Genomic DNA, 7,388 nt, shown 5'->3' on the forward strand with positions numbered 1-7,388 from the left:
AGCCAGATTTCCCATTGCAAAGATGGTCCCGGCAGTCAAGCTTGTGCTCAGTGCTTGGGTGATACCAAAGTCAAGCAATAACAATAATTAACACGCAAAAGTGGGACAGCATTTGTTTCTCTGAGTCCTGGGCTATGCTGAACCATAATGAAAATTGTTTTCTCGCCAAAGCATAAAAGCATTCTCATGTCACCTGGGGGGTTCACAGATAGGCTGATTAACTGTGACCTGGAATGTCACAGTGACCAAGCCCCAGGATTTGCTCCTGGGCAAGAGGAGTTCCTTGCTCCTTCAGGGCTACCACGACCCAGGGCGTGAGGTCATGTTTAACAGATGGTCTAACAGGGTCCAGGCCTGGAGACCCAATCAGGCAAGACCCCTGGCTGAGCTGTCAGACCCTGGGTTTCCCCCGCCTTCAGGAAACATCTAACTCCAGGCCTTTCTAAGACAAGTGGTTGTGATCAAGCTGCTCAGCCTCACTCATGATACAATTCTTCCATGTCAGTGAGCCCGAGACCCACTTGAGTGCTTATTCACATGAATTCCTGGGCTCCGCCGAGGGAGTCAGAGCCTGTGGACCTCAAAGCGGCCTCAAAATCTGTATTCCTGACTGGTCTCCATGAGGACCAGGTTCGATCCCTGGTCTCACGCAGTGGGTTAACGATCCAGCGTTGCCGTGAGCTGTGGTGTAGATCACAGATGAGCCTCAGATCCCCCATTGCTATGGATGTGGGGTCAGCCAGCAGCTGTAGCTTCCATTCGGTCCCTAGCCTGGAAATTTCAGTATGCTGTGGGTAAGGCCCTAAAAAGAAAAAATTTAAAAATCTGTGTTTTCCTAAGCTTCCCAGATGCATCAGATGCAGATGTCTGCAGAGCCCTTGATTTACTGGTTCCTGCATTTGCTCCCTCCTTTATTCAGCAAGTGTTCATGGGCACCTGTGGTGTGCTGGACCCACATCCACTAACCCACTAGAAAAGAAAGCATGACGCCTCTGGTGATGATGTGGCAGTGCGGGGGAGGTGGGCACAGAGGTTGGAAGGAAGCAAGAAAGAAATCTGGGAAAACAGACCCAGGATTTGCTCAGGGCGGGGGCGGGGGGGCAAAGAGTTAGACTCGAAGGGGGCAAATGACTTCTCCACAGCCCCATAGTCACAACGTCAAGTGGTTCAGGGAGTCAGTGACTTCGAATTCAGGGATGGGGGGACGTGAAGCTGAGACACAGGGAGGAGGAGGGAGCAGCCCAGAGGGAGAGGGGAGAGGAGCACAAGGCAGGCTTTCTAAGACCACATGACCTTTCTTGGCTTTCAAACCCCAGTTCCCAGCAGTCATAAAACTCCTTCAGGGGTCTATCATCATGACGTGGGCTTTCATTCCAAAAAAAAGATCCATAATTCTTGGTCATTGGGTAAATGCCCAAGAGAGCTCGATATGGTCCAAGGCGTGGCTGGGAGAGGCTTGGCTGGGTCAGCCTCCTGTCCCCAGTGCTTTCCCTCTGCAAGCCCCTCCCTCTGTTTCCCCTAGTCCCTACCGCACTCCTCCACTCAGTTTGCCCAGGTCGGGACTCAGGGACTGGACTGGCCTGAGGAAGAGAAAAATGTGGAAGGAAGATGGGACGAGGAGAGAATTAGGAAGACAGGGCCATGAACCTGTGTTTCTTCAATGTTTTTTCTGTTTTGTTGTTGTTGTTGTTGTTGTTGTCTTCTTAGGGCTATACCACAGCATATGGAAGTTCCCAGGCTAGGAGTCAAATTGTAGCTGCAGCTGCCAGGCTATGCCACAGCCATGGCAATGCCAGATCCTTAACCCACTGAGCAGGGCCAGGAATCAAACCCATACCCTCATGGATACTAGCTGGGTTCATTACCACTGAGCCACAATGGGACCTTCCTGTTCTTTGATGGCTTTAATTCCAACATAATTAGAGCCCTTCTGTGTCATGTACTAGTTATGTGATTATAACTAAGACCTTTGAGGCTTGGGGCCTCAGTATACCCAGCTGAATATTTTGAGCCATAGCAGGTGTAGGAGAGGGTCCAGATTGGACTGGAGTAGTACAGCATGAAGGCATGACCTCAAGGCCAGAGGAATCTGTGTCTGCCTACACTTCTCAGCTGGGTAATCTGAGAAAATTGTCTGCAGTCTTTGGGGACTCAGTTTCTACCTCTGCCAAATGGGAATGATGCCTGCCTTTGGGGTATGTGGGGTCCCAGGTGTCAGGCCCCCAGCCCTGTGGGAAGATGCCTACTACGGCTTGGGCAGGGGCAGATGCCAAGCAGAGGGGCAGAAGGGGAAGCAATCCTCTGGGCCACTGCCTGGGAAAGAGGACCACAGACATTGAACTGAGGATATCGTGGGGTTCCGATGCCCAGTTTCCTTTTGCTTCCTCCTCCCCTTGATCAGAGGAGGTAGGATCAAAATGCCCAACCTAGCTGGCACCACCCCAAAGTTGAGGAGTTGACTTTTTTTTTTTTTTTTTTGTCTTTTTGCTAATTTCTTTGGGCCGCTCCCGCGGCATATGGAGGTTCCCAGGCTAGGGGTTGAATCGGAGCTGTAGCCACTGGCCTACGCCAGAGCCACAGCAACGTGGGATCCGAGCCGAGTCTGCAACCTACACCACAGCTCACGGCAATGCCAGATCGTTAACCCACTGAGCAAGGGCAGGGACCGAACCCGCAACCTCATGGTTCCTAGTCGGATTCGTTAACCACTGCGCCACGACGGGAACTCCAGGAGTTGACTTTAAGTGCTCATCTGACCCTTGGAGCCAAGTCCTCTTCATTCTGTTTCTAAGCACCAACATTGATGGATATCTCATTTTAGAAATTATTAAAAATATATGTGACCCCCAAAACTTTACCTATTTTGGAATTAAGAAAGACTTTATAAATAATCCTGGGCTCAAAGAGAAAATAAAAACAAATTATATATCATCTAGAAAGTAATGAAAAGGAGAACACTCCCTAACAAATCCTATGGGACATAGCTAAAGCTACACTCAGAGGACATTTTATAGCTTTCAATGCTTTTATTATTTTTTTGTGTGTGTGAAAAGCCTAAAATAATTGCACAAAGCACTCATCCTAAGAAATTAGGTAAAGAGCCAAAAAATAAATGAAAACAATGCAGGAGGTGGGATTTCATGAAAATAAAAGCTAAAATGAATGCAATAGACAACAGCAAAAAGTATTCCACTTCTGCTCTGATTAGTTTTTCTTCATCCTGAGGAAATTCCTCACTGCCAACACCCTTTTTACTTACATCAGCCCCCAAGACTCTCCCATGATAGGTGAGGTAAAAGCTGACATTGGTGAGATGCATTCTGTTACTTTGCAGAACCGATGACTAAGATTGTTTGATAGAATGCAACAAACACTAGACTGGACAGCAGGACACCTGGTTGTGGAGCCAAAGCCCACCATTGTCCCTCAGTTCGGTCACTCCTCCTCCCGGGTCCTCAGGTTTCCCACCTGTACAGACAGAGGCTGGGGCTACCTGCTGATACTGACAGGTGTCAACTGGATTCCATTGGTGACCATAATTCTGCAGTCATCCCATGGGTAACTGTTGAGGGACTCTAAGTGGCAGTGGCGGTGAGTCTTGGTAGCTCTCCCAGTGGGCTGCATCACAGAAGGTTGTCCTGAGAGGAAGTGCCAGGCGGGAAGGATGAACCCAGACACTGAAGACATCCTGGGCATCTTAGCACCTGAGTTGGAACAAGCAGGGAACGTAGACATGATCAGACCCTGGGCTCTTTGAAAATCCAGGGATTCCCTTCCTTTCCTCCTTAACTCACTCCTCTATCTTTTCCTCCACTGTCTAAGTGTTGCTCTGTCTTTTTTTACAATTTTTTGTTAAAGTGTCATTGATTTATAATGTTGTGCCAATTTTTGCTGTAGCGCAAAGTAACCCAGTCACACATATATATACATTCCTTTTCTTATATTGTCTTCTTCCATCATGGTCTGTCTCAAGAGATTGGATAGAGTTCCCTGTGCTGTACAGTAGGACCCCAGTGCTTATCTATTCTAAGTGTAATAGTTTATAAATGCTCCTCTATCTTAAAGTTATATAGCTCCAGGCCCAGAACCAGGTAGGAATAATGATAATAATTGGAAAGAGGTGTCCCAATCCTCAGTCTTAAGGCTCTAAGACCATGAGGGACAGGCCACCTCCAGCTGTGACCAGCTAGCCTTAGAATCTTGGGTGTGGGTTCAATCCCTGGCCTCGCTCAGTGGGTTAAGGGTTTGGTGTTGCCGTGAGCTGTGGTGTAGGTCACAGATGCAGCTCAGATCTTTTGTTGCTGTGGCTGTGGTATAGGCTGGCAGCTTCAGCTCCGATTCAGCTCCTAGCCCAGGGACCTCCATGTGCTGCAGGTGTGGCCCTAAAAAGAAGAAAAATAATAATAACGATATGCTTAAGTTTTGCCCATTCCTGGAGACTCTACCCCTGGAGGCAACCTCTAAGGAGCCCACCCTGGCTAAAAGGCCCTTCTCTTTCAGCACAGAGAGTGACTGGAAGGTTTCACCTGGATTTGGGTGAGCTTGTCCATGGGGTCTCCTGACCACTGTGAATGGGGTTACTCCAGCTCCACCAGTAGCCACCTGGAAGCCGCAGCTCAGTTCTGTGGTTGAGCGTGAGCTCTGCAATAAGACAGCTGCCTCCTTCACACAGCTCCAGAAAGAGACTCCATATCCTGCAGAAGCACAGGGACCCCGTTAGGGATCTGGGGCTTTCTCCTAAAGCCTATCGGAAGTCCTGAAAAGGTTTTCAAGGCAGATGTGTTGTGATCAGATTTGGGCAGGGACGGCTCTGGTCTGCAGAATGGGACTCCCTGGAGCGTAGCAGCATGGATCAGGGGTGGCAGAGTTAGGAGACCCTGCGGGGGTCCGGGTTAGACCGTGTGGCCTCAACTTGGATGCAGCAGTGAGATGGGAAAGAAGAGACACATTCCGGGGAGGGAGGGGGTGGCATTTCTAGAGCTCAGATCGGATGACTAGGGAGGGGGAGGGGTGGCAGACATCAAGATGGCTCCCCAGCTTCTGGCTCAGGCGACTGCAAGGTGCCTTGTACTGTATTTGAGTAACAACAGCAAAGGCCAAAGACAGAAGCAGGGAGAGATGGTGGGCTTAGTTAGGACCTGCTGAGTCTGAGGTGGCGGCTGTTTCTGCGAAGGAGCTGTCAGAGGAGAATTGGGATGTGTGTGTCTGAAGCGAAAGACGGAGCAGGAGACAGAGATTAAAGCAGCTTCTAGTAAAGGAAACATCCAGGCTTTGAGAGTCCCTGGGGGCAGTTTTGGCCTCCTCTCGTGCTGCATTTGCATGGAGACTCAACCCTCTGGGTACGACGGCTGATGGACCAAAGAGTTAGGGTAACCACCCTGTGTTAGAGTCATTGAACTTCAAGGAACTTGTATGCAGTGGGGGGGGGGGGTTGGGGGTGAGGGGTGACCCGGCTGTGGAAAGGCTCCCATCCCTTGGGGGAGCGAACGTGACAGTATCTCTAGGAGGGCACAGGCGTTTGGAAAGGTATGTTCACTATGCTATTATAAACTGACACATGGAAAATGAAAATCATTCCAGTGTGTTACCATAGAGTCACCTAAGCAGACACCCCTCTCAGTGACCTGCTCAGGAGAAGGAAGCATGTCCCGCGAGAGGGCCGGGTCTCAGCCTCAAGGAACCCGAGTGGACATGGACAGAGAAGGAGGGTTAACGGGCCCTTGTCCCAGGGTTGCAGGCTCTGGTGCTTCCAGAGGCAGGTGACATAAATGAGTCCCTGGGCTGTGTGGCCACAGCAGGGTGGGCAGTGGAGGCCGATCCAAGAGGAGCAGTCACTGCCCCGTTCAAACATGTGCTTCCATGACAAGCGAAGCCCCCTGTGACTTTGGACTTTTGCTTTTTCAAGAGGACTTAGGAATCCAGAGTTGGATGTGACATCTCCTACTTTTAAAATGTCAGCTCACCAAAAGAGATGGAGGGTAATTAGAAAAATAGATCTGTCTGGGAACCAAGGACATCACACCTGCAAGTCAAACGCCGCTCACAACGTATCAGTCAGTGACCTCTGCTCTGGTCCAACCCACCTGATGCAAAAACTCAGGTTCAGAGACAGGCGAGGAAAAGCCCAAGTTCACACGGAGAGTCATGGTCAAGTCCAGACTCAAAAGCAGACTCTCCACTGCTCTTTGCAGCTCTGTAGTTACTTCCACCAGCTGGAGGTCTGTTTAAAGCAAAAAGATTTGTATTTTTCCATACGTTCCCTCTCACACTACCTACTACTAACCTGAGTTTTCCCAAATCCTCCTTTTATGCAGAAGGAGACCGAAACCCAGAAATAAAAACAAGTTACACGTTCTCTCCTGCTTCCTGACTCCTAGTCTAGCCCAGCTTTCACTAACTCTTTAAGTGTTCAAAGCTCTCCCTGGGTGAGGGCTCTATTCAGCTTGCAGTGAATTGCTGAAATATTCTGCTCCTAAGCATATCCGACAATCCAAATTATAGTCCCCGGGACCAGCCCCCTAAGCCACATCACCTTAACTCTTCTCTCCACGGGGGTCTGACTCACCAGCCTGGCACATCGATTCTCTCCTCTGATGACGATAAACATGACTGCAGCAGGCACAAAGCCCCGCCAGCCACTTCTGATTTGTCTGCTAATTGGAGCCAGGGTGAGGCTGGCACGAGGCTCTCTGTCAGTCAGTTCTTGAGCAGCGGGGTGGGGCGGGAGAAGCACTGAACATTGGGTTCAGGGACCAGGCTCTGGTCTGCTGCTTATGAGCCAATTGACCTTGAAGAAGAGGTGGTTCATGTCCCTCAAGCCTTGCTTCTCTCATCTGCGAAGTGGGAATCATCAAACCTGCCCCGTAGGTTTTGCCCATGTCCAAGGTCAGAAAGGAGATGAGAGCCTAAGGCAGACCGCAGCTGATGCCCTGGCTCAAAATCTTAAAAGGCGCCCATTGTCTTCATGTTACAGTCTGAAGTTAGTGCAGGCAAGTGTGATCTGGCTCCAGAAGCATCTACCCGTCTTCCTGTCTGTTGTCTTTCTCCTCTCTTCTTAAGAGCTGCTGACATTTGCTGAACACTCGCTCTGTGCCAAGCTCTTTATCATTAACTCATACATTCCTCCCAACATTTCTATTAGCTCTCACTTGGAAAAGAAAAAAAAAAAAGGCAAGCTCAGGAAGCTTACAGACCTGGTCTGAAGATGACCCCACGCATGGGTGGGAGACTCGAGATCTGATTGTGGTCTCACCGGTGACATCGTCCCACCATCCAAGACTGTTCTGGACCCCACCTGACTTCCTATGAATCCTTGTCCTCCAGCAAGTGGCTGGCTTCCTTGCCTTCCCCACTTGCTTAACCGTCTCTCTGGAGCAGAAAGCGCTATG

The 7,388-nt window shown here is 49.8% G+C and overlaps 1 long non-coding RNA gene across 1 annotated transcript; it reads right to left on the reverse strand.

Moving 5' to 3' along the window:
* LOC100519918 lies at positions 2,745-7,104 on the reverse strand. Its single transcript, XR_002337245.1, has 3 exons — positions 6,084-7,104; positions 4,527-4,694; positions 2,745-3,704 (listed from the first exon to the last, which is right to left on the reverse strand). It is a non-coding gene; the product is annotated as an uncharacterized LOC100519918 (long non-coding RNA).

This window comes from Sus scrofa, chromosome 12 (assembly GCF_000003025.6).
Source record: "Sus scrofa isolate TJ Tabasco breed Duroc chromosome 12, Sscrofa11.1, whole genome shotgun sequence".
In the NCBI taxonomy this organism is placed as follows: domain Eukaryota; kingdom Metazoa; phylum Chordata; class Mammalia; order Artiodactyla; family Suidae; genus Sus; species Sus scrofa.